The 27348-nt window shown below is 42.4% G+C and overlaps 1 protein-coding gene and 1 long non-coding RNA gene across 5 annotated transcripts in view; one reads left to right on the top strand and one right to left on the bottom strand.

Moving 5' to 3' along the window:
- The window catches only part of FNDC3A (fibronectin type III domain containing 3A), a 114294-nt gene extending 111607 nt beyond the window's left edge, over window positions 1-2687 (bottom strand). Inside the window, exon 1 of one of the 2 annotated variants that reach the window (XM_052664525.1) lies at window positions 2556-2687. The gene's annotated coding sequence lies outside the window, so the exon portion shown is untranslated. Of the gene's footprint in view, window positions 1-2355; window positions 2471-2555 lie in introns of those variants that run through there. The other variant, XM_052664526.1, reaches the window with a different exon arrangement.
- LOC128071675 (uncharacterized) lies at window positions 1676-26086 on the top strand. Of its 3 annotated transcripts, XR_008201973.1 has the most exons (5): window positions 1676-2067; window positions 3875-4776; window positions 4870-10027; window positions 17001-17087; window positions 17763-24804. It is a non-coding gene; the product is annotated as an uncharacterized LOC128071675 (long non-coding RNA). The 3 variants fall into 3 exon arrangements; XR_008201972.1 differs by lacking the exons at window positions 17001-17087; window positions 17763-24804 and adding exons at window positions 24813-24856; window positions 25845-26086 and having other exon boundaries at window positions 3875-10027; XR_008201971.1 differs by having other exon boundaries at window positions 3875-10027.
- Window positions 26087-27348: the final 1262 nt, after the last annotated feature.

Below are 27348 nucleotides of genomic sequence, written 5' to 3'. Positions count from 1 at the left end.
TTCACAATTGGAAGCTGGAGATTTAAAAAAAAAAAAAAAAAAAAAGGTACAGAGCTGCTGGATGCTGGAGGGCAGACTGGAATTCCTCAGGTTCCACAAAGCAGGGACAGTGCACACCGATGACTGCAGACAACAATACTGTCTAGGAAGCAGGCCTGCAGCTTCATAAAAAGCTGTCTTTTCTAGTATCTGGCACACACTATTTCAGAAATTACCTGCCAGCAAGTTAAAATAGCGAGATGCATAAGAGCACTGAGAATGTATAACCACTTAGGGAAAAGTATTGACCATGCTGAAAAATTCTACCTTTCCTGCAGTCAGGCTTCAAGGCTTTGGCTTCCCAGTTAAGTGCTATGACAGAACGCTGCAGCAGCATGTTCAGTCAAGTAGTTAAAGTTGCAATAACAATTAGGAAGGATCTCCGTTAGGTATCTTGAGCCAGAACAATCATCATCATAACACTGACGTAGATCCAAATTCAAGCTAAATTAAATGGCCACAGGGCAAAAAATAACAAACAAAAGCATCTCAGGATTCACAGAACTCACAGCCTAAATCAGATGAGTTATTGGTCTGATTCATAATTCGAAGTTCTGCAGTTCCATTACATTATTACCTATAAAAACCAAAACCCTAAACATTCACAAAGCAGTGGAAACTCAGTTTGAAAAAGGTTAAAATGCCACTAAGATGAAATCAGATAGCTTCAGCATTGTTCGTAATGACCAGAACTTCAAGTAACTCTTACACACACAGTGTGTCATAGAACAGAAGAAAACCTCAGAAGGTCTCCACCTGTTCTGAAAGCCCTGAGACACTCATCTGATTCCATTTACTGTTATCTCCTGGAGTAGTCAACCTGTGACTGCCCAAGGCAGACTGCTCCCAACCTGACCAAGTGAACACACTGCTGAGTCCCAGGCTTTCTGAGATTAGAACTGGCTCTTTCAACTGAGGTTACAGCAGCCAAAGCCAGTGCCTGACAGTCCTTGTGTAAGTGATTCAGAATGTAAATTCCCCCACTCCCCTCTGAAGAAGTCAGCAAGAAAACCACTCAGGCACAGTTTGACAAAACAAGTCCCACGTTCAGATCTTGTGTCAAAATAACTTCCCAGACTGCCCAGGGAGGTGCCGGAGCCACCATCCCTGCAGGTGCTCAATAAATGTGTACATGTGGCACTGAGGGACACTGTCAGAGGCATGGTGGTGCCCTCCCACTGCCCTGTGCGTTCAGTAGGAACACCAGCTACCTGGACCCCTACCCCACCTGCAATACTGAGCTCTGCAGATACCTCCAGCTTCCACATGCACACAGCCTTCTCCCCACATCAAAGCTCATTACTTCTACGCTCACCGAGTGACTGGACTTTACAGTTGTTTAAGACTATGGATGAAATGCCATTGATTGCACTTGCTGATTGTGAAGGGCTGCTGAGTTGCTGTGATTTACGCTGTTTCAGAGCATGAAATACACACACATCCACGCATGCAGATTCACATCATGGCTACAGCAACGCTTCTGTACAGCTGGGCTGCACAAAACACAAAGTTACCTATTGTCATAACAACAAACCAAGCTCGAAGCTCAGAAAGGACAGCTTCTGCTCCTGCTAAGACCAAAGCTCAACGACAAGCTGCTCTGAGATTTGAAGCCTGCAGGCTGATTTAAGGAATTTACAGCCAGCTATACATCCAATCGAACACAGACGTAAACGGTACAAAGAGCATTTCCCAAGAATGATTTCACGGCACGAGCTGTTCTGGAAGCACCCTGACACTCAGGATGGCCGTAAATCGCTTCAGATAGGTTAAACAAATTACCAACCCTTCGGGAGGTGGTCCGCTCACTCCCACCCTCTCTACGTGCCACCGTCCTTCTGCTTATTTGCTTCGCACCGCGCAATGAAAATCAGCTGGAAAGTTTCGTTTTTGCTTTTCGTCGGTTTCACTTTCCAGCTGCTTGCAAGCCACGAAAAGTTTCTGTTTGCGTTAAACCCGAGCGATAGGCGGGGAAGAAGGGAGAGGCACGAAGGCAGCCCAGCGGGCGCTCCGGCAGCACTCGCCGAGGTAAGGGCAGCGCTTCGGGGAGGCGGCACAGCCCGCACTCGGCGCGGCACCCCGGCCCCGCAGCGGGGCACAGCGCGGTGCCGGAGCCGGCCGCCCCTCTCCCGCCGCCTGTCAGCGCCGCTCGGGCCCCTCCCAGCTGCCCTCTCCCAGCGGCGGGACCCCCCGGGCCGGAGAGAGGCGGAAAGTTTCCCCCCGCTCTCCCGGAGTAGGCACGCTCCGGCCGCTCTCCCCGGGGGTTACGCGAGGCGCCGCCGCCGCGCCCCATCCGCGCTCCCCGCCCCGACTCACCGCCATGGCCCCGCCGTCCCCCGGCTAACGGTCCGAGCTCCGCCGGCGGCGGGCAGCGGCTGCAGGGCGGGTTGCGGGGGGAGTTCCCGATGGCGCAGCTCGGGCAGGGGCGGCGCCCCGCCGGCCGTTCCCCACCCCCTGCCCGCCCCTCAGGTACCTGCGCCTCGCCCGCCGCCGCGTCACCCCTCCCCTCCCCGCACCTGTCACTGGCCTCCGCCGCTGGCGCTGGCTCCGGCACCGCCGCCTCCGCCCCGCAGCCCCAGCGCTCCCCTCAGCTTCGCCCGCCGGAGCGCGGCCGCCATCTTTGTGGAGGGCTGGGAGGGGCCGCGAGGGGGCAGTTGGCTCTGCCGCACACTGCGCCTGCGCGGAGAGCCGCTCCTGGACGGAGGGGCGGGGCCAGAGAGGGGGCGGGGCCAGAGGACACTGAGGGGCGGGGCCAAGTGGCTGGGGGGCGGGGCTGTGGGGCAGAGGTGAGGGGTAGGGCTCGCTCCTGGACATGGTTTGGGGTCGTGGGGTTGAATCTCCCCCCGGTCAGGTGTTTGTGCCCAAACACACCGTTTCCAGCGTCCTGTTTGTGAGGGAAAAAGGGATATAACACATTTTCTCCAGCTGCTTTTGCAAAAAGAAGTGTCTTCTCTCAACACCTGCAATGCCCAGCTGATGTCCTGAATGCTAATTTGTGATTATCTTTTGCTTAACGTCTGTCCTTTCAACCGTTGTGGATCAAAATGATTTTCCTACAGTGTTGGACTTAATGACCTTCTGCAGCAGCAGGCTGAGCAGAATGAGCTGCTTCATAAAGCGCTTTTGTTAATTTGCCTTAAAGTTCTCTGTTATTAAGTTAATCAGTTGCTATTTCTCTTGCATATCAGCTATGCTCACAGCACTTTTACGGCTTAATGGCACACAGAAGATAACCCCAAAGGCGCTCCAACTGAAGTCTGCCATCCTGGTTGCTCGCTGTAGGCCCCTTCTTCCAGAACTCACCATTTCACCGGTGAAGCAGCGACCTAGGATGTGGTTTGTCAGATCTCCGAAGCTGGGGAGACTGGGACCTGATTGATATTTGGATGAGCCACCTCGTTAGGTGTTGCGGACCGCACTGCTGGTGATTCATCCGGTGGCTTTCGTCTGTCTATGAGTCAGGGCTGAACGAATGCCACTGCGCAGCGCTTGTGGGCTCTGCTGTCCAGTTGCACAGCGCTGGAGAGCTTTGCCAATTGGATCTGTTGGGAGGTCACTTGTGTGCCGTCCAGCTGTGCAGCATTTGAGAGCTCTGCCAATTGCATCTGTTGAGTGATCACTTGTTTTCCTATCTTTCTCTGGCGTTAAAACCCTTCCTTGCATCCCTTGCAGGTGAAATTAAGCGATCAGTGTAACATTTTGTGTGCCCTGGTACAGATTTATGGTGATGAGAGGGAAAAGCTGAGAGTGTTTTGGACTGTTCTCCCTGTTCTCACTGGTCCACGTGGCGTATAGGTTTGCACTGCATGACACAGTGTGCTTTCTTCTTTTTTAGGTCATAGATGTTTAAACGGCTGCGTATAAAATTCCATTTTCTGCTGGAAGAACATTTAAAGTCACCTGAAAATCATTCTGAGTAATATAAGGACTAGATAAAGCAATATAGGGACCTCTTTGTCTCTTTTCATGGACTGATGTGAATAAATGGATTTTTCTAAAATAAAACAAAATTAAATTGAGATTATTTACCAGTCTAAATTGGATGTGCAGATTTCAGCTACTTGCAGATGACTGACCAAATGCCCCTGTTTTCATCCATTGTAGAACTTCCCAGAAGAAGCCATGGAGGCATAATTTCTTTACTGTCTTGTATCAGATAGACATCCAAGTACTCATGAAAGGCATTTATGAAATTGAGATGGTAGCTAAACCCAGTATATGAGACAAGAGAAGACAAATCCATCAGAGGATTTGCAGTTTATTCCCTTAAGATGTATAATTATTTGTCTGGTAGCGCTCCCTTTGTGTAGCCGTCCTTTCTTCAATCAAGCAAAGGTACCATCTGTAGGGAATTCTGAAGATTTGATGTAAATATTTCATGTTTGCATTAAGTTTTATTAACTCATAAAAAACAAGCAGCAATGCAGTGCTTGGATAAGGATTGGGCAACTCATGCTAATTTTAAAATCTAGGTCACTTTAATCAAATTTACATTTCTCTCCATCCTTGTTGGGAAAGCAGAAAATCTCAAATTCTGAAGTTACAATAAAATGGCTGTTCACCACTTCAGCACACAGCAGTGTTGACAAACAGTGACCAGCAGGCTTGCACTCCACATTTACTATCAGCAAACTGGTTTATCATCCAGACTTCAGGTGAAAACACTGCTGGGAACATTTACCATGATCTCTAGGACCATGAAGACAGAAATTTGGACTAGACTGTGAAAACCATAAGGTCAATAGCTCTGCTGTCTTCTTCCAGATGAGTAGTATGTATGTAATACAAAACAGTTAAAGAAATACAGCTAGTGTTTATTTTCTAAAACAGGTAACAAGTGCATGAATATAGCTCCACCAAAATGAGCAAGCTATAAGTTGGCAGCAGCTTTATGAGATGAGTGAAGTTCAATTTTGATGGATTGGTTAGAAAAACTGCAGGAAATTTAATTATTACAAAATTGAGTTACTTCTTTTTCTGTGTCCTTTGAGGTATCTTCTATCTTCACCTGAGCTACACAGCAGTCATCATGTTAATCCAGATCTCTTTCAAAGAAGCTGCTGGTCAGTAGGAGTTATTTAGTGGCTTCTGATTTGTCTGAAATGAGTTGAACTGTAAAAACCCCTCTTTAATGTTGCAATGATGTATCAAAATAAAAGTTTGATGAGAACAGTACAATGCTAGGCATGATTCGTTTCAATAGTAAAATAAATGTTTATGGGGAAAAAAAGAAGGGCCCTGAGATTTAATTGATATGATCAGCTGGGTTTTTACACAGTTTGACAAACTAGTAAAATTAAAACGCATCAAGCAGTGGCATATAATAAAATGTTTATCGTGTCCTTAACTTGTTTTTTATTTTTATCAAAATATGGACGGGTGCCTTAAAAAGACACAAATCCAGGATTCTCTGGCTTCTTTACCTGCTTTTCATGACAAAGATGATGAAGACAATCATTCTTTGATAGGATTAAATCAGCTGAATATTTAGAATTATGGTACCAAAATGAATGGGAGGATTAAATGGATAAAAATGTTAATCCAGTCGTAGACAACAAAATTCAGCCATTCAGATCTGGCACTGTGGGAGCAGCTCTAACAGAGTATCAAGGATTTGAGGTAAATTGCTGTTTGTTTCATTCAGAGAGTGGGTGGAATACGCTATTTCCCTTACTGATTCATCTCCTTTCCTGGAAGAGATGCCACCAAATTTAACAGGATTACTTGCAAAATAGTGCATTGCTCAACAAGAACAGGCATGGCAGATCATTTCCTTAAGATGTTCAGGTGCAAAAACAAACCAAACTCTATGAGAAAGAATTAATTAGTTTAAAATTTTTTGAACATCGTGCCAAGATTAAGACTTTGAAAACATCAGCTGGAACCCTTCTGAAAGAGTTGTCTAATTGTGTGGTATTTAATTACTTATAGGTGTATTTGCCAACTGGAAAAGCAAAATAAAGTCAGGGATTACATGCACAGAAAGAGCAACTACACAGTTTAGATCCTGAGTTTGTTTATCTCACTTTATTAAAACAGAGAAATATATATACGGCACAGAACTACTTGTTGTGACATTACTTTCTAAACTTAAGTCAAAAACCCCACATACGAGTGATGAAATGTTCCAAACAATGACATTCATCTTCTTGAATCAGATTCTTGAAGCTGATTCTTTTGTACCATGTAAATCTTAATTGTTCCCGGATATAAACATATTGAAATCAGCTGCTAGTTGAACAGTGATTTTTTTCCATCATGAATTGAAGGTATTTTGTATTACAGAAAGCCTTGAATCCATACCTAAAGCAATGGTTGTCAACACCAACAAAGCAGTATTTATTGGCTTCATAAGTTTTAAAAACTACTGATTTTTTTTTTTTTTTTGGCTTCCTACACTGGGATAATTATGAACTGTCTTTAGTGATCCCTTAGTAAAATAACAGTTGGCTGGTAATAGATAAAGCTGAAGTCAGTCCTGGCTGTAATAGAAACGTTCACCAGAAGCACGTTTTGAATTTGTGCTTCTGCTTGGAATGAGATTGGAATACTTTTATTGCCTTTCTTTTCAGGTCATGATTAAAAGTTAGACATCATAAGATCTATTGGTTGGAAGCAGGAAGACTTACACCATTCATAAGCTACATTTAAAATGCCAGACACACTAGTCCATATTTATATAGGGATTTTTTCTTTCTTGAATATTTAGAATTTCATACCTGAGCTTATTTTTCTTCCAGTAGATTTTCTGTCAGGATAAACAGTAGTTTCCATTTCATCAGATGGACCACCAGGAGTTCAGCATGAATTGTCTGGAAAATTGGTTTTCTTCTGGTACCTGGCAACATTTAGGATGGATTGACTGTGTTTAGGACTTCTTGACCTAGTTCAGTGGCAAGGAGGTTACCTTTCCAATTTAAGCAGCTCTGCCTCTAACTTGAGGAGTTTTGAGACACACAAGATCTCTATTATCTTGTTCTGAATTGCAGGGCTTGGGGTTCTTGCTATGACTCCTTTTTTCCAGCCCTTTTGAAGTACCAGGCTCATGTTGTGACAGACAAAGAAGCTGAAGAAAGTTTTCATCAACTTCTTCACATAAGGGTGCATTTTAAACTTGTTCAGTAAAAGGCCTCACAGTGCAAGTCCTTGTCTGGCAAGATAACAGCCTGAGTTCAGCGTACTCACGGCACACTAATTAGTCTCTTCATTCAGATTTTCCTATTTTCTTTTTCTTTTTTGTTTTTCTTTTTCTTTTTCCAAGAGTACTGAATATATAGCATGTCGCCAACATTCTCTGTGGTTTTCTGGAAGAGTTTAACTGCTTCATGGTGGCTTGGAGAAGGCTGGTTCCTCTCTTTTTCTTTTTTTTTTTTCAAGACTTTTTCAAGACTTTTTCTTCCAAATGAAGTATCCAGATGGTGCGAAAGCATCATCTGTGTGTTCAGCACCTACAAACTCTACGACGGTGGAAATCAAATATACTTCACTAGCTTCAGAATAATGGAACCACTGAAAATTTACGAACCAGGATGAGCACAAAGAACAGTCTTGTTTTGTGAAGTTATGTGCAGGAAAAAGCTCAAGTCATGGTTGATGAGGTGTCTTAGAAATGTTAACAGTGTCAAGCAACTGGCAATTGGTTCCTGTGGCAGGAAATAGCTAAGGCAGCTCAGTGCTACAAGCAGTAGAAGCTGACCTTATTGTTGTTGGAATTGTAGTTTCCTCCTTTTTAATCATCTGTGTTATAAGCGAATTTGTTTTAGCCTTTGAAGAATACATATTCTACTTTTGTGTGGTCTCTGCTCATTTGGTAAGAATGGTACTGGCTAATGTACACACAGCTCTTGGGCAAGCTAAACTGCTTAGCTGGTCACTTGGTTTATGCAATTGTGTTTGTTACAGAAAGATGGCAGGATGCATGTCTATGCCATGAAGGACTATTAAAAACAAAGACACCACCTCTGGCTTTGGGAATCTCAGAGCCACAAATTGCCAGTGGCTGGGAAGACACTGGGGAGAGGTACCACTGTGCAGTTGCCCAATGCATTGCAGTGGGGCGTTGCTGGAGACAGAATGCCAAGCTTTGATCTGACCCACCATGTCTGTGTTCATCTACATCTGCTTTTATGTTTTGTCTGTGCACGATATTTTTAACAAAGGATAGGCAATAAATTAAATCATTTTTTGTTGGTCTGTGAGGAAAACTATCCACTTGAAACCAATGCCCTAGCCAGTGTCAGTGTTTTGTCCTGCTCTTTATGTTGATATAGGTGGTGATGAACATTAATACATATGAGACATGTGTAGAAAACACAAGTACCTGTTAAAGTCTTAGGTTCTTGCCAAGAAAAATGGGTCAGTGAAGTGAAAACTTTTTGTTCTCTTTGAAGCATCTCTGTAGTTCTAGCTGATTCTATTTTAACACTGGAAACTATTTAATTCTTCTTTACTTTCCTCTAAAGTAACCTGTAATCTTTCCAGGCATTTCAAGTAAAGACAATAGTAAATCCTTCTGAATGCTACTGTGGATACCTCTTTTCAGCCTGAGAGATTCTATTGACTGTAGAAGTGAGTAGTTTCTGTTTATTTTCTCATGTTCTTACAAACAAAAATACAACTGACAAATGCTCCCTATAAAGCAATAACAAGATAAGAAAAAAAAAAGGAAGAAAAATAAATAGTCTGAACTTCTATTTGAGATTTTTCAACTTGAGCTCTTTGAATCCAAGTGATGAGTGTGTTCAGTGATGACAGCTCACACTGGTACCTTGTATGCTGACCAGCCTTCCAAATGGTAAGTCATGTGTATTTTATTTTGGTTTTGAAGGACCTATCTTAGGAAAGGGGGATCACACAGCTTGAAATTTTGCTTGCAACATGAAAAGAAAGAATAATACTCCTTCTTCATTATGTTTTGATCTTTGCTCCAGAGTGGATGAACACTACTCCGAAGTCCCTTTCAAATGAGAAGGGTCTGGAGATGAAATCAATGTAGTCAGCCTGGCCCACAGTCCTCAGCTCAGTGTTGTGGTGAGAAGATCCACTACTATCTCACCATGGAATATACAAAAAATACTTGTTATGCATATAGACTGTTCTAATTTTTGAAAAGAGGAAATCTGGGATGTAGCAGGAGTCTCTTTTGGTGAAGCTATGATTGGAAACTTTTGAGAAGCAGGCATCAAACTCATGAGAAATGATTATTACCTTTCACATGCTTTCTTTATAAAGTGTTTTCTCACTGTGGAAAGTACTTCAATGTTCTGAGCATTCTTTAAAATATGGACATGTTGCCAACTTAAGAAAATAAGGAACTTCATCATTGCAATTCCTGTTACATAACCCTCTCCACCTCTGCTTTTCATCTTATACTCACGGCTTAAGTTTTAAGACCTGCCTCAGTGTGAGTTTGTGTTCTTTGTACCAGTAACACTTTGGCTAGAGCATCAACATCAGACTTACAATGAAAAAAACATAGTTTGCTTCCGACCTCTTCATGCGGTGTTTTGCATTTTCAATATTAAAGCATTACTGCACAAACATCATTCTGGATTGAGCAATTTGTTTCATGCAAAATTTGCTATGCCTGGTGAATTGATCATTTTGAGTTTCCTGGTAAATGATACAAGATACTCTTTTTTCCATTTCAGATTCAGGTCAAAGTGTGGCCTCTCATCAGAGACACTGCTGAGTCTTGCTCTTGTTTTCCTCCGGGATATGGCAGCCTTGGCTCTTTGGTCTTAGATCATTCACAGCGTCTTCCCCTCTGCTATCTTTTTTTGCACCTTTGGTTTAGACACTGTTCCTATGTTTTACTTTCTGTGCAGTGCACCTCTCCTCATGTTTTTTTTTTCCTCCTGTTTCATGATTTTTTTTATTTTCAGACATTAAATGAAAATGGGGAGAGACCAAGTCCACCTGAGTCCACTAGCTACAGAGAGAAAGGTCTCACAACATCTTTCTTTCTGCCTGCACTTGCTGACTGAAGGTACAGAAGGATGCGATATATAAATCTCTTCTTATTGCTTTCTATGTATCTGTAGGGACTCGGCTCCTCTGGGGCTTCTACTTGTTTCACTTTTCAACTTCAGGTTATTTTCTTTAATTTCTTTTTTGCTGCTGGCACAATGACATGTACATTAATCACTCGAGCCCAAGGTGCTCGAAAGAAATGGTCTTTATCTGGTGACACAGTTCCAACAGCTTTTGCCTAACAGAACATGGGCTTTTCCAGAGCTCCTCCCCTGGATATTTTCGTGTGTCTGGAAAGAGAGTTTGCTGAAAGGTGCAGCTGGCTGCCACAGGGACAACAGTTTGGCTGCAAGATAAGGACAGCAGTCTAGACAGATCTGTCTCAGCACACAGGATAAGATTATTTTGCCTATCAGACGTTCTGTTCTAATTGTTGATTGCATGTATGTATTTTGGGTGATGACATCTTATTTCTTCAAGGATTTTTATGAGTAGTAATCAGACTTGTCTAGCGTCACAACCTCCTGCAAATCACAGTTTGCTTGGGATTTTTGGTCTTGCTCGCAGTGCCTTTAGCCTCATTAAACATATTTCCTTTAGAATTTCCAAATTTCTGCTAGAGAATTTTAATGTGCAATAGCTGAGCAGTTTACCTTTATTCCATTATCAGATCTTTAAAGCTGCAGGGGATTTTAATGCACGTTGTGTGTCGAAAAGATGTGGAGCTACATCTGGAATGCTAAAGGACAGTGCTGTTATACCACGTGGTTGCAGAATTAATCAGTGCTTCCTTGGGACAGGATTACACATACCACAAGAGTAGCCCCCAAATACCTGCAAGACAAGACTTGTGGGCTGTTAATCAAAGAACCTATAATAAAGTCTTGCTTACACCTTTTTCACTTTTCCTGGCATGTTTTTGAGGCCTATAGATAGTCAGCCAAAGAGTCTTATGTCAGATGATGGAAAGAGCATGTCCAGCAGTATTTTAGAGAACCTTGTTGGAAGGTGATATAAATAGAATTACTCCGTTGAACTCTGATCCTGTCTGAAATAAGAATACAGCAGAAAGAAGATTTGGAGGAAGCAACAAAAGTACACTGTATGTGGCAGAGACAAAAAGGTCAGGTTGTTAGGTGTTGTGAAGAAACAGACAAGGAATGAAACAGTGGATATATGCAAAATTTTCCCTAAGTTCTCTGAAGCCATGAGCTTAGGGGGAGTTCCCAGTGAGTTTAATATGACAGTACACCTAAAACTGATTAAATATCTCCCTGAAAAGTGCAATGACTTTCAGAACTCATTACTCAGGCAAAAGTTTTAGGAGGAGTCAAATAATAGAAGAAAATCTGCTGCTACCACAAATAGACATTAACAAGCAGGAGGTTATAAAACTTCATGTTCCAGGATGAAAGGCAGCCACTTCCTATTTCGGATCAGGAAGATGCTTCCTCTGGAAGTCACTGTTAAGAACTGTCCATCACAGGATTTTTAGCTCAATCCAAATAGTGTCAGTAGCACTGTTTGACTACATGAACCACCGGTTGAGAACTGCTGGTCTACTTTGCTCTAAATTTAACACTCCTTTTCATGTGCCTCAGGCCATGCTGCCCTAATTTTATTTTCCTTTTTTTCTTTTTTTCCTCATAAAGGAATGTGAGGAATAAGAGAAACTGATTTCCCTGTTGTTCAGGATAGATTTCTACTGTATCATTTTATTTGAGCAGCGTGTTTTCTTTCTCCTGAAATACGGTAGGCTAAGTTATGTTTACCCATGGTAACAAAAGCCAAGTGGAAGCAACTGTCCCCAATTTAGTACCGGTGTATTTGTAGAGCATTTCAGGGCTATAAAATGCTCCTACATTTTTGCTGTGGTAATTACAGTGAGTGAGCCAGCTGCTGGTTAATGGCGCTCACTGACTCACCTTCCTGTCTGCTCTGACTTTGGGAGGATGGAAAGTGGATGTGGTGCTGTCAGAAGGGACAGCAGCAGATGAATGCCCCCAATAACCCATTAATAGAGTATGAAACAGTCATCCAGTGCAGAAAGCAGAAAGACACAATTAATTCTCCAAAATATGAGAAAGTCTGTTGTCATTTTCCCCAGTATCTCCTCAATCAAATCAAAGTTGATTCAGCTAGTTTTTAAGGGGTGAAATATTAAGTACATTCAGGCTTTCAAATATAGTAATTTCTGATCTGCTTAAAAGGAGGAAGAAATATGAAGGATAAGCTTTGCATCCTTCCTGGAATACTGTAAAGATTCTTATTCAGAGAGGAACATCTCCCTGAGCTGAGTGGTCTCCAACTGCCATCATGGTGTTCAGTGTGATGCACGCATATTTTGAGCCTTGTAACAAAGCTTGAATCAGGAACGCTGAGGTCTGTGACATGGAAAAAGGCTTTAGTACACCAATAAAGCTGTACCTCTGGGTGGTAAAAGTATATGGGACGTTATCTTTTGGTTTATTAGGTAGATTTATTACAGAGTTGTAGCTCTCATCTCACAGTTAAATTGCATGAGTCTTACTTATTTTTCACTCTCTTGCTCAGTACTCTCCATACCTAAATCTCACTCTGAGAGTGAGTTTATTTTTCACATGGAATATTAAAACAAATTCTCCTGAAATATTATGCTACTTGGAAGGTAACATCTATTTAAAAATATAGAGATATCCCTATGGTTTTATGCAGTCAGTAACTCAAAATAGCTTGTGTCTACCACAGCACAGTTATCATGGACTTATTCATTCCCACAGAGGGTCTTTGTTATGTTTGAAAAATGCCAATTTTGAAATCAAAGGATCTGGTTCTTATTTACATGACTATGCCAAGAGGCCTTGTAGTGGTTGCAAACGACATTGTGCAGACCTCCTAGTCTCCAGCACAGGAGACTTTCACAGCATCATCCTGCTCAGACTTCCCACAGTGTATGACCCTTCTTCTGGCAGCAATGAAGCAGAGCCCTGTGGTCCTTTCCCTTTGTGCTGGATGGCACCAGCCCATTGTCTATGGGTCTTTTATGAATTATTTGAGCTAGTTTTTCCTGGTACTACCATTGGAATTGCTTTAAATACTTAACTTTGTCTAAAAATCCTGGTTAAAGTCGTGTTGATCATCTTCTGAGTGTCTGATTATATCACACTTTCATACGTGTAAGCATGTTTGTATTTGTGTTCACAGAATCCTAGAATCATATAATATGCCACATTGGAGGGAACTCACAAAGATTATCAAGTCCACCTCCTGGTTCCACACAGGAGCACCCAGCATTCAAATCCTATTTCTGAGAGCACTGTTCAAATGCTCCTTGACCTCCAGCAACTTGGCCCTGCCCACTGCCCTGGGCAGCCTGTTCCATGCCCACTGCCTGGCAGTGAAGAACCTTTCCCTGGCATCTACCTGACTTTCCCCTGATGAAGGACCATGCCATTCCTTTGGATCCTATCTGATTATTGCTACTCGGATTTCTGATTAAAGGCACCTTGTTTTACACTCAACAGAATAAACTGTTTGCCCAGTTTGTACGCACTGGGTTCCCACTCTTTTTTCCAAGCAGTGTGATTAGAAACATGAAATTATTAAGGATGGAGAAGACCAGTAAGATCATCTAGTCCAACCATCAGACTTCAGTACAGAGGATTACTTTTTCAAAAAGTGTTGATCCAGATTGTTGTGAAGCAGTTTCCACTTCTCAATATCTCAATATTTGAGCTGTAGTTTGTTATTAGAGATGCTACTAATCTTTAGCCCCCTGGAGCAGGTCTTTCTGGCCTTTACCTAACTGCCACCTCCATAGGCCTACGTGAGATTTATAATTTCTGAGAAGAACGTAGACATAATTAAACATTTTTAGGTGCTTTGCTCATGTGCTAATATGACATTTGTCCCAGAGTGCTGCCTGGTTCCATCCCGACATTTGCTACCTGAATGCAATTTGGTCAAGATGAAATATACCCAAGAAATGTCTGCATTCTCACTGTCTTTCAAGGGAATTCGTCACAGTTGCTGATTTATAGAAGAGCAGTCAGATGGTTTGCACTGGGATGAATAACAGCCAAAAGGGCAACAGGTACAAGATTAGATCCTTTGTAGGCTCATGCAGAGAGACCACAAAGCCTGCCTGCATCTGGTGTTCTTTCTCTTCTTTGGAGTAGGTAAGCACTGGTGAAGTTTTAGTTTCATATGTTAAGTATTTCTTGTTATCTCTCTATCTATTTCAGAGGAGAAATTATTTAATTTGGCTTTCAGCTTACTGTCTATTTGGCGACAATTTCTATCACTATATTGCCTTTCAGCTGTAATATTTTCTTCATTTGGCTAAAAACTTAATGAAGTCATTTGCCACAGAAGATTTTGAAACATATTATTTATGGCTCCAGTCTGTCACCCTCAGACAATATTCGGGGATGATGCAATGCAGCTGTACACAGTATTTTTACATTTCTCTACACTTTGTTAGTTTGTTCTGTACTTTGCTTGCCCTTTGAAAACTATAAAAGACAATACTTATTGTATCTCACGTAAGAAGTCTGTGAAAGTATACATAAATCTTATAGAAATTATCCGTTCTGTTCTTTTTTGAAGTTTTTAGATTAATTCCTGTAATGCAAAAGAGTTAAATAAGTTTTGATAAATACATTCGAGTCAGTGAGCTAACTCCATGATTTTGTCTTTGTTATAGCTGAATTTGGGATTTCAAAGTACTTTTGAGACTTTTCAATGATAGGAAGGGAAGTGACTTTTTTTTTTAGCATTCTTGAATGAATGACTTCACAGTTTGCATGTCATAGGAGACTCATTTCCTCATTTGTTCCTATTTTAAACATATACTTATCCTCCCACTGTTCCTGAAAAAGTCGTGTTTCTTCTAGATTCTCTGCCTAAAAAAATCCCTAAAAACAAATGCAGCTCCCAGCCTGGCAGACAGTGGGCATTGCCTCTGAATAATGAGCTGGACCTGAGGTTTAAGCTGGATATCAGGAAAAGGCTCTTCACCAGAGGGTGATGGGCATGGAATGGGCTCCCCAGGGCTGTGGACATGGCCTCAAGCTGACAGAGTTCAAGAAGTGTTTGGATAACGGCTCAGGCATAGGATTTGAATGCTGGGTGGTCCCTATGTGGAGCCAGGATTTGGATTCAGTGATACACATTTAGAATACTGTGTCCAGTTCTGGGCTACTAAGTTCAAAAAAAGACAGGGATCTCGTAGAAGGAGTCCAGTGAAGGGCCACAAAGATGGTAAAGAGCCTGGAGCATCTCCTGTATAAGGAAAAGCTGAGTAACCTGGGTCTGTTCAGTCTGGGGAAAAGAAGATTGAGAGGGGATCTGATTCTTTATGATAAGGATGATGCAGTACTGGAACAGGCTGCCCCGGGACATTGTGGAGTATTCTATGGAGGTATTCAAGATCCAGCTGGACACCAGCTTGTATGACCTATTGTCGGGTACTTGTTTTAGCAGGGGATTGGAATCGATGATATCTTGAGGTCCCTTCCAATCCCTGCAATTCTGTGATTCTGTGATCCCCGTGGGTCCTTTCTAAGTTTGGAGATTCCATGATGCTGTGAATATATGTTGATAGGTGTCCCTTTAGCAATGCTATATATGTTCTATGTACCAAAGCCACTCTATATTTCCTCTGTACTCAATGGGAAGGGGCACTTCTTGGGGACATTTCACCCATACTGAAGATAAAAGTCTACAAGAGGATGATGGATTGCATTCTGACTGTAAATTGAAAGTCAGGAGTTCTGCACATGGGTATTTCTCTCATACCCCTACCCTGAAGTCAATCCCTGCCTGATTCCTGGCAAAGCTCAAAGCTTTTCAGAGCTGCAGTGCCTAATCACAGCTCTGAAACTTCTGTATGGCATCCAGAAGTGACGAGTGCAATGTCCAGACATCCTACCTAGGAAGAGTTCACCTTGCAAGAAATCATGACAAGACTGCTTTCACTGTTTTCATGGTTTCCTTTTACCTTAAGCTTTGCAACAGAGTTATGCTTAAATGTAAAGGTGATCTAGTGCTTAAACTGTTCACAAACACTTGCACGCATTACACTGGTTCAAAGTATGGTGTTTTTCCAGGCCACCTTCCTGTGCTTTTTCACATTTGTAGTATTTAACAATCTCTTCATCTCTGGGGATTTGCATTTGAGGAAACCCTTAGCCTGTGTTTAGCCAATCTTATAAAGCTGTAAGTAGTTCAACTACATCAAGAATAAGAAGTAATGGAGTAGTGAAGAATAAGGATGCTGATTTGTGGAGTGCTTTTTTATGCAGACTTGCCAAGTGTAACTTCTAGAGATTTAATGAAGATCAAAGCCATTTATGATGACCACATAATTAAAAGTAAAATGTTCTTCTCTTGTGGTCACTGATGTATTGACATGGTTGGTTGTGGCCAATTAAGTTGCAACTAAAATTTTGTTTCTTTCATACTGCTTGCTGGGAAACAAAGTGTGTTTTAAATGTATGCCCCCATTTTAACTTTAAAAGAGTTTATTTGATTCCTTTTCCTTTTCCTTTTCCTTTTCCTTTTCCTTTTCCTTTTCCTTTTCCTTTTCCTTTTCTCTTCTTTTCTTTTCCCTTCTTTTCTTTCCTCCCCTTCCCCATCCCCTCCCCCTTCCCCTTCCCCTTCCCCTTCCCCTTCCCCTTCCCCTTTCCCTCCCCCTTCCCCTTTCCCTCCCTTTTCCCCTTCCCCTTTCCTTTTTTCTTTTCCAGTAAAAAGCTTTTTTTTTCTTTTTTTTCCTCCCAGAAGTGAATTCTGATTATTATTTGTGTTACTTTTTGCTTTTATTCTTGCTTAAATCTCTCAGGATTTGAGACTCCCAACAGGAGTCAAATCCACCATACTTTATTCGTCTTACTTTATACATAAGCTATTATTGTTTTCTCCTGTTGTCTTTTAAAAACGTATCAGTAAAATAACATTTCACCTTCATAGAAAGCTATCTTATAAACAGAGAACTATTTTCTGTTCCACAGACAAAACAGCAAGTCTCCAGTCACTCTGCTGCAAATGGAGTTATGCTGTCCTTCCAGCAATTTTTTCTCTGACAGAAACAATCATAGGTAAAATAGTAGTGTTGCTTCCCTGGAATTTGTAAAACAGGACAGTGATATTTTTCTTTCTCTTTCAGAGCTTTTATAGAGGAAAATTTCTCCCAGCAGAAAACAAAAAATCAAAATTTGATGCTTTTTCTACACCTTTTCAAGCTAAGCTTCCATTCATAATCTTCCCACATATTGATTTTACAGTCCTGGCTCTCTTAGTGATAAATACACTTGACAGAATTATTTAGCTAAAATATAGTAATTAACAGGCAAGATGGTGTTCCGAAGATTTAGCAACTGTTTAATTAAATACAATTGTCCACTGGCTAATGCAGGCACAATTTTACTATAAGCTCTGATTTTTCTAATTTGTCTTTTCCTTGTTCTATCTAAAATTTAATTAAAGCAGTCCCGTCTGGGCATAAATGGGAGATAAAGACAACTTATGAGCAATGCAGGAGTGCAATCTAAGCTCAGCTGCACCACATGGATCGTACAGAACATGGTCAAGACTCCCCAGTGACTTTTCTGTATTACTGTGAAGAGAAAGGTCTGGGTATTTTTCAGACATTGTGCTTTGCTAGTCTGAAGGAAAGCTGCTCAAAATGTGAACAGAAACATCGATACTGATAGCAGTTTTGACTTTATCTACAAAATAGTCTTACCTCTTCAAAAATTATTTTTTATTCCCAGTGGTCAGAGCAGATGGATTGTACTGGTGTTGCAAAGGCTTCTTTTCCAGATAAGAAACTGGAAGCAGAGAGAAGAGAGTTACAGAATGTGAGTGGACAGCGATGGACACCAAGTTGAGCATGAGCCAGCAGCATGCCCTGGCTACTAAGAAGATATCCTGGGCTGCCTTAGGCAAAGCACTGCCAGCAGGTCGAGGGAGGGAGATGATCCTTCCCCTCTATTCAGCACTGGTGAGGCCACACCTGGGGTGCTGGGTCCAATTCCAAGGCCCCTAGTGCAAGAGAGGCATGGACATACTGGGAAGAGCCCAACAGACAGCTGCTGAGGTGATGAGGAGTCTGAAGCGCTTCTCCTATGAGGAGAGGCTGAGAGAGCTGGGGCTGCTCAGATGGAGAGGAGGAAGCTCAGGGGGACATCAATGTCCATAAATTCTTGATGGGGATGTGCCAAGAAGCCAGGCTCTGTCAGTGGTGCCTGGTGCCAGGACCAGAGACCATGGGCACAAATTGGAGCACAGGAGATTCCCTCTGAACACCAGGAGCACTTCCTTGCTGCACAGGTGATGGAGCACTGGCATGCTCCTGTTCTTGTTGGCACAGGGGCTGGAGGAGATCCAGAGATCAAACACTTCCCTACCTCAACCGTTATGTGATTCTGATTCTGTGAAGTATGGACATTTGGACAATAACTTTGTCTTCCTATAGAATTAATGGAGGAGAACAGGCCCCAGTACTAGTTTCTTACTCTGAATTGTACTCATGAATGTTTTTCTCCTTTCCATTGACTGCTGAGATATCCTTAGAAGGCTGGTTGTGTAATTTAGGCACCTAGGTCAGATCCTGAAAATTGCCAAGACAGGAATGGTGCCACAATAATGGATTTGTTCTTTTGAATTTGCCTGTGAGACCTGCTGGCCAGTAAATACTGACAGATGTGTTGATAAGGAATCATCAAGCTTAGAGTGGGAAATCTGAGCTGACATCTTAGTGCCACCAAATTATCTGATACTGAATTCACTGGAATTGGTATTTCAGCCCAGTGGGCGAAGTGCAGCAAGATACACATTCATTTTGTCTCATCCCATCCTGTCCCATCCTTTCTTGTCTTGTCTCATCCCATTCTGTCTCATTCCATCCTATTCCATTCCATCCCATCCTGTTCCATCCCATCCCATTTCATTCTGCCCCATCCTGTTATGTTCCATCCCATCCCGCCCTGTCCCAACCTATTTCAACCCATCCCATCCCATCCCATCCCATCCCATCCCATCCCATCCCAGTCTTCCTGATGGAATGCTCTCAGCACTTTGTATCACACAGAGAAAAGATGCTCAGTTCCACAGTTCCAGTTTACTCAACTCACATAAAATTCAGTGAAGAAATGAACATGGAAAGCAATTTGTCTTTTTCATGTCGAAATTTGTATGACAGTGATACTCTCTTAATTGAAAGCTGTGTTTTCCTGCAAAAGAAAAAAGAAGGCTGTCTTTTCTATCCAGCAAAGTTCATTGTGGTTGCTAGAGAAAACAGACTTTGAAGACACTTCAATGAATATACTGCTCTTACTGTTAGTTTCCCCTGAATCTCTCACAGCATAATTAAATGTTGGTCTCTGTAATCAATGACTGTTAGCTGTTACCTGGGCATATCCTGATATTTTCATAAAGATCAGAGGTCACACATAAGGATTTCCAAGAATTTTCAGTGCAGAGGAGGAGAGCTTGCCAAGTGGTTTGGATAAACCTGAAGGCATGTCTGGGCTGCTCGTGGTGTTCATAATCCCTGCCTTAGATCTGCCTAGCTGTGTATGTGCGCATGGACCAGGGTGTTACCAAGGGAACACAGAAGCTGGAGTCCCAAAAGCTAAGCACCCAAAGCTGAGTGGTTGTACCTACTGGGATCTTGCCCTTCTTATTGGAAACTGTTACTGGTGAATCTGCCCTGTTTCTGGCTCCATACCTGTTGATGATGAGTTGAGGATGAGTTTGGTGATCTCAGTACCAGAATCTTCTGTACTCATATCTTCACTGTGTAGAAATGAAGCTGCTCAGGGAGGTGATGGAGTCACGGTGCCTGGAGTTGTTAAAAAACCGCATAGATTTGGCACTGAGGGACATGGTTGGTGGTCATGGTGGGGATAGGCTGACAGTTGGACTAGATGATCTTAGAGGTCTTTTCCAATCTTCATGATTCTACAATTATATGATTCTCTGAACTATTTATTATCCCTAGGATTTTAATGTAGAGCCATTGGGTAGTTGCTAAAACTGAGTGGGTCGTCAGGTACAAACCGATGTCTTGTTCCTTCTGGATGAAAACAATTTTTAACAAAGTCATCCAGCAGCATATATATTTGCATTTGCCATAAGGGAACTTGCTTATAGGTCTTGCCAGAGTGGGCACAGAAAGAATAAGACAACTGGTATGAAGAGGCATGCAGCAGATGGCCTCTGCACTCCACTGAATCCTTACACTTGAGTCACCTTTAATCCTACAGAAGCTGCTGACGCCCTGCCTGCTGTGTTAAATATATCTGAGTAAGAGGGACTGGCTGCTGTGTGAGGCTTGCTTTCCCTTGTTGTACATCTGTATCAGCCAGGGCTGTTTGGTTGTCCTAGCAGGGTGAGATCAAGGCAGCACCTTCCATCCGTCCCCAGGAGCTTGGCACTGAGGGGTTCTTTTTCAAAGTCATTTTTCCCTGAAATTGACTTGTCTGACTCACTCGGGTTCAGAAAAGGGAGAGTGGGTGTGTGTGAGAGGTTTACACAAGATTATTACACTCTCTCAATATTCCACGTTTCTTGTCATCCATCTGTAGTTTCAGAGAATCCAAAAATTAACCTTGGATGGGAAACAAAGCCCAGCTTTTAAATGTGCTGCCATTTTCGGGTGTCTTTTCTTTCATGTTCTGAGGCACTTTTCTGGAAATATACTTAAGTGACTGGCTACAAAACAGACTTGAGATGTGATTTATATGGAGAGGACAGCTTGAGAGCACAGTGCACAGAAGTTTGTCATGTTTGGCTTGTCCTGAAGGGAAAAAGAGAGCTGTGTGTTTTCCTTTGTCTGGAGAGAACACACCTCAAGATGCTGTTACTGTATTTTAGGGAGTGGGGACTGTGTGGTTTGCTCAGGAGTCTTTGGGAGGGTCATCAGAAGATGCTGTTCAAAATTAGAAGCAGGCTGTTATTTGAAGGTGCCCACTGGGGACACGGTGAGCAGCAGCTTCTGAAAGAATCATAGAACTGTTTGAGTTGGAAGGGACCCTTAGCGGTCATCTGGTCCAACTCCCCTGCAGTGAACAGAAGACAGATGTAGGTACCATCTCATTAGGTCATCTGGCAAAACCAGTGTAGGTAGAAAGAGTTGGAATGGAGACACAGCAGAATTTCCTGAGGAGGAGGCACCTCTGGGATGTCTTAGCTACTTCACTCCCTATGTAGAAATACTTGAGAAGCAACAGGATAATGTCACATAGCCAGCACCAACAGATGGGGCAAGGGATGGGTTTTTCCCTGTGCACTTTTCCCTGGAGGAGGAAAGAGGAAAAAGCTTCAAACCCTTGGCCAATTATTCAGTCATGCAGTTAATGCTGAGAAAAATCAACTGAAGGAAAAAGACAAGACAGGAAATTGTGGTGGAGATGGACCCTGGAATATGGAGTGAATGGGAAGCTGTGTGAAAGAAAAAAGGATTAGATCACAGAAGGAGAAAGAAGACGGGTGAGAGAATGGAGGAGAGGGAGAAAATGAAAAGGGCCTTAAGGGACAATTGTTCATTTTCAAAAAGGGAAAAGAAAGAATAAGAGTAAAAATTAAAGTAATGAGGAAAGAGGCTGGAATCAGAAGGAGCAGCAGCAGAAGAATCTACTCAGAAAACAAGAATCCAGAGATCAAGGAGTAAACAAATTTACTGAGGTTTTGAAAAGAAAAATGGGGGGGAAAAAAGAAAGTTGCAGAAAAAAATAAGCAAAACTAGGTGGAGGAGAGTAAAAGAGAAAAGTGAAACAAAATTAAGGGAGATGATTTTTCTGTGCTCTAGTAAGCTTCCTTCTGAGCTATTTTGATAGAAAATATCTGACATTTATGGGGGAACTCTGGGAGAATTGTGGCTTGGGGAAACCGACCTACCTGTACTTAGAAGACATTGGTGCTAGATTAAGCTCTGCAGTAGGAAGGGGAGGTGGTGGCTATGGATGGTCCTAGCACGTGAGTTCCTGACCCTTGCAAGTTTCTGCAGGGCCTTTTAGAAGACCCTGCTTAGTAACATAAGGCCCACGTTTCAGTTCTCAGTGTACAAAAGCACATTGTGTCGAAGCATATCTAGAAACATGGCAAAGTCGAGTCGCACTGCCTGGCATCTCACGGCTACAAGTCCTCATTTTTGAAAGTGAGACAAAGCCAAAAGCGTTACCAGGGTGGCATTGCACTGTCTACAGAGAGGAACAAGAGAATAATAATGGAATAACCTACTTTAAAACGGACCTCTACACACCTCCAGAGCACAACTGGTGCTCCATCCCCAAGCACTTTGGTGGTGCTCCACGGGGCTCATTCCAGTGTATCAACATCTGTTTTGTACCAGGGATCCTGCAGTTGCATGAGAGGTTTAGCAGCAGAGGCATAGGATTTGGGGCTTATGGTATAAATGCAACACAAATTTGAAGGTTACACTGTGCAGATGTTGAAAAATCTCAGTCGCTACCCTGTTATTAAGGTTTCAGAATCTAGGCATTTCCATTTTAGCATAATTGCATAGAGTGTGGTAGCTCAAATCCAAGAAAAACACTTTTCTAATAGCCTGAGAGCATGCAGTTTAAAACTGATACCCGTTTAAAAAGTAATTTCTCCCATTTGATATTAAACTGGTTCCTTTTTTTTTTTTTTAATCCAGAGGGCTGTTTTGAAGGAAAGGAAGTTTTGCTCTGTCACATGGCTGTTATTGTGGAGATTGAAAATAGCAAAGCACACCAGACAAAATTAGCATTGCTGTGCATTCAGATACACTGCTTCTTATTTGCTCCTTTACTATGAAATAATAAAGTTTAGAGCCAGATATTTATGATTCACCCACTTTTGATCAAACGAAGCCCTTTTACTTGAGGCGAGAGAAAGGTTTATTAAACACAGACACCAGATGACTCAGGATATTTGTCTTTTTCTAGGATAATGTTAGAATGTAGAGCCAAAACCTAGTTCAGAGGCTGCCCTGAGGCTCCTTGGGGTTACAGTATTTTAAAAAAACAGGCAATAGCCCTTGCTTCCAGAACTACAAAACTCATTTCCCTGACTCATCTTTCCAATAACATTCACAACATCATTTTGAAAAACAAGAAAACCCAATGACCAAATCCAAACATTTTCCTTGAACGCAGCTGGAGTGAGAGGCTGAGCTTTTATTTGGCCTGCAAGCTATACAGTGACATACAGATACTATGGGAAGAGGGCACCTCAGGTGGTGGAGGAATGCATGTCAGATAAAATCACAGTATGTGTTGCATTGTGGAAGTGGTATTTGTACACCTTTGAGCAAACCAGCCACTTTATTCCTGGTATTATCACAGGGAAGTTTTGCACTGCATAACCAAATGGACACCATTTGCATTCCAAATACTTGTTACATAAATATTTGTTATCTCCTTGTTTTGCTATGAGCTTTGCAGATTCATTTGGACTGTGCCTCGTGATCCAGATGCTGGGCTCATTTAGTTTTGTTCAGTTCCCCTTCCCTCTGACTTCCTCTATGACTTTTGACTGAAGTTTCTTTGTACTTTAGCTCACAACTCACAAAACAGGGACAAGGGCTCAAGCTGGCCAAGGAAAATACCTTTAACCATTAGGAGGATCTTGAATTGAACCACAGAACCACAGAATCATAGAATCGTAGAATCACAGAACCACTGAACCACTGAACCACAGAATGGTTTGGGTTGGAAGGGACATTAAAGCCCATCCAATTCCAACCTCTGCCAAGGACAGGAACACTTTCCAGCAGCTCAGGTTGTCCAAGGCCTGGTCTTCCATGGTTGGGGCATCCATGACATCTCTGAGCAGTTCATGCCAGTGCCTCACCATGCTTGGAGCAACAATTTCTTCCTAGTATCTAATCTAAACCTATCCTTTTTTAGCTTAAAACTGTTACCCCTTATCATACCACTGCACTCACTGGTAAAGAGTCCCTCCCCATCCTTCCTGTAGGCTGCCTTTAGGTACTGGAATGCTGCTGTAAGGTCTCCCCAGAACCTCCTCTTCTCAAGACTGTACAATCTCAACTTTCTCAGCCTCAATTCACAGGAGAGGTGCTCCTGCCCTCTTATCATTTTCATGGTCCTCTTCTGGACCTGCCTTAAGAGGTCCATATCCTTGTGCTGGGGCCCCAGAGCTAAATGCTGTGTCACCAGCACGGAGCAAATGGACAGGATAACCTCCCTCTCCCTACTAGCCATGCTTCTTTTTATGCAGTCCATGATATGGTTGGCTTTCTGGGCTGTTCTGGACTGCAAGTGCACAATGGACTTGTGTTGAGCTTTTTATCTGCCACTGTTTCCAAGAACTATTTCTCTGCAGGGCTCCTCTCAAGACAGTCATCTCTAAGTCTGTATTCATCTTTGGGATCGACCTGACTCAGGTGCAGGACCTTGCACTTGGCCTTGTTGAACTTCATGAGGCTTACACCTCTCAAGCCTGTCCAGGTCTCTCTGGATGGCACACCTTCCCTCCAACATGTTGATCATACCACACAGTTTGGTGTCATCTACAAACTTGCTGAGGATGCACTCAATCCCACTGCTATTGTCACCAACAAAGATGTTAAATAGTATAGGTCCCAATACAGACCCCTGAGGAACAAAACTTATCACTGATCTCCACCTGGACAGTGAACCCTTGATCACAACTCTTTGAGTGCTACTGTACAGCCAGTTCCTTGTCCATCAAATAGCCATCCATCACACACACCTTTCTCCCTTTCAGAGGCAAGGATTTCGTGTGGGACAGTATCAAATGCTTTACATATAAGTTCAGTTAAATGATGTCAGTTGTTCATTACCTAGGTAACAAGACTGCGTCCAGAGGATTTATGAGAGCCATTAAAGAGGTAATGTACTGTCTAGGTCTCTAAGAGGGGATGTTCCTTTGACCAGGCATGCGCTTACCCTCCAAGCAATGAGAAAAGATCTTTCTTCCGATGACAGTACTTAACATGCATTTTTCAGGCTGTCGCTCAAAAAATTGCAGCACAAAAAATTACAGCCACTCTCTAGGTCTTTTGTGGCTCAGTTAACACACTTCTGAGCACTATTAAAGGCTCACACTGAAGATATTGTGGGGACACACAGGGGAAGGTGCAAGAGAGATTTTACACATCTTATTTGTCTATAAAAGACCTTCTTTAATCAAAGAAAAAGATCACTTTACTCCAGATAGGTTAGTAGATCTGCTGCTCACTCATACACCCAAGGATGAGCTCCTACATCACAGAACGATTTGAGACTCCTTGTAATCTGATCACGTTAGCAAAATTTGCTCTTGGCTTTGCAGGAACTGAACAATAACCTATCTGACAAAAAGGATGGTTTGAAGATGCACAGTTTTTTTGCCACATTCACTAACACTTACAGAATATAAGATGGCATCTCACGCTCTCGGCGTAGCAGAAGTTAATGAGTTCACATTTCCCTACTGTGATTCCTGTTTGCATCAAAATACAGGATGCTACTGTTACCTACCTCTGAGTTGAGATCAGCAGAGCCACTTCCACAGTGATGTTCCTTGAGGAGCAGAGGGATGATTCTCAGGGTATTGAGAAGATACATTTTCAAGAAGTGGCAAAATAATTGGAGGTGTTTTTTTTTTTTTTTCATTTTTAGTGGGGCTTGGCTTTTGCCATAGTGCTTAATTCATAACCAAGCTGATTACAGATAGAAGGAAATTTAAAGGAAAGGTTTACTATATTTTCAATGCTTATTCTTTTCTAGGCTTCCTCTAGGCTAAGAGGGGTTTTCTGGGACAATAGTTTTGCAGACAGCATGAGCATTATGTCAGTGTTGGCAACAATTATCCCTAAAACGATTTTTTTTTAATAGGCTGTTTGTGTTCCCTTGTGATGCATCTTCAGTCCCCACCCACACCTGCTGCTGTGTCTGCTCCGAGGGATGGAAAGATTGATTCTGTCTAATTTTGCCACCCACTCTGAAGCTGCTGGTTCATAACATCTGCTGAGACTCCTCCATTCAAGCCAGATTTTGTGAATGGCAAAGCTGTCTTAAAGCCAGGTTCTGAAATGCTGTGCCTCTTCATTTTAGAGAATTCCATATAGAAAAGTAAACCAAACACTCTTTGAACCCACTGTGCATGTTTTTTATTTTAACTTCTCTGCTTCTATCCTCCCAGAAAATGGCAACAAAGCTGTGAAGGTCTGCAGCACAAGTCCTACGGGAAGCAACTGTGGGACTTGGGAGTGTTCAGTCTGGAGAAAAGGAGGCTCAGGGGAGACCTTATCATACTCTGAAATGTCCTGAAAGGAGGCTGTGGTGAGCTGGAGATTGGTCTCTTCCAGGTAGCAGTGTTAGGATGAGAGGGAATAGCATTAAGTTGCACCAGGGGAAGTTCAGGTTGAGTATTAAGAAAAAACTCAGAAAGAGTGGTGAGGCATTGGCACAGGCTGCCCAAGGAGGTGGTGGAGTCACTGTTCCTGAAGGTGTTCAAGAAACGTGTTGATGTTAGTGGGCAGTATTGGTGATAGGTGTACAGTTGGACTAGATGATCTTAGAGGTCTTTTCCAACCTTAATGTTTCTATGATTCTGTCTGATCCCTACACACGTGTGTGTGCACATACACATATCCTGGGAACTATGAGAACAATTCAATGTTATAATGTTTAGAATGAGCAGGGAATCAGATGAGTAAAGTGCTTTATGCTGCGAGGGCAATTCAGGCTTGCCTTTCCTGAAGTAAATTTGGTCTGTAGCAGACAAGTTTGTTAAGTGTCACCGGATGCTTAAAGGGCAAGCATTAGTCACACTGGTTCAGAGCAGTGTAGGAGATGAATGTGAAGCTTGATTCATAACCTGGATGAACAGAGGATGCTTTTCAATGAGAAGGTAAAAGAGGCAGCTGGAACATGAAAGAGCCTACAACACTCAACAACTGTTACTCCACTGCAAGGAAATCATTTTGCGGTATCTGAAAATGACTTTGGATGACAGTGCCCATCATCACGTGGAATAACTTGTGACTCAGCGTTGGCAGCCACCTTGGTCACGGGCAGTCTTCATAAGATATTTTCTGCTTTACAGAGATCTGAAAGCAAGTGAAATCTCCAGTTCCATTTGCTTTGCAGAGGGAGACTTAATGCTAAAGCTGCTTTCCTGAACAAGAGATGAAAAACACAAATGTCTTGTTTCAGAGCTGTAGTGCAAAAAAGGCAGCAGCTTCGCCCTGTGCTCTGACCGGTTCTACAGTGAATGGTGACATTTGACTAGCTCCTCACTGTGAAGGGAAATTTTACACAATTGTGCTGCAGACTTAAAGGTCAACTGTCCCTTTCTGACATTCTCCTCTGTAGTAAGAGAGTTGGCATCATGGCA

This window comes from Tympanuchus pallidicinctus, unplaced genomic scaffold (genome assembly GCF_026119805.1).
Source record: "Tympanuchus pallidicinctus isolate F22 unplaced genomic scaffold, pur_lepc_1.0 scaffold6, whole genome shotgun sequence".
In the NCBI taxonomy this organism is placed as follows: domain Eukaryota; kingdom Metazoa; phylum Chordata; class Aves; order Galliformes; family Phasianidae; genus Tympanuchus; species Tympanuchus pallidicinctus.
Note: the sequence above shows the minus strand (reverse complement) of the source record. Positions and strands in the feature narration are given on the sequence as shown.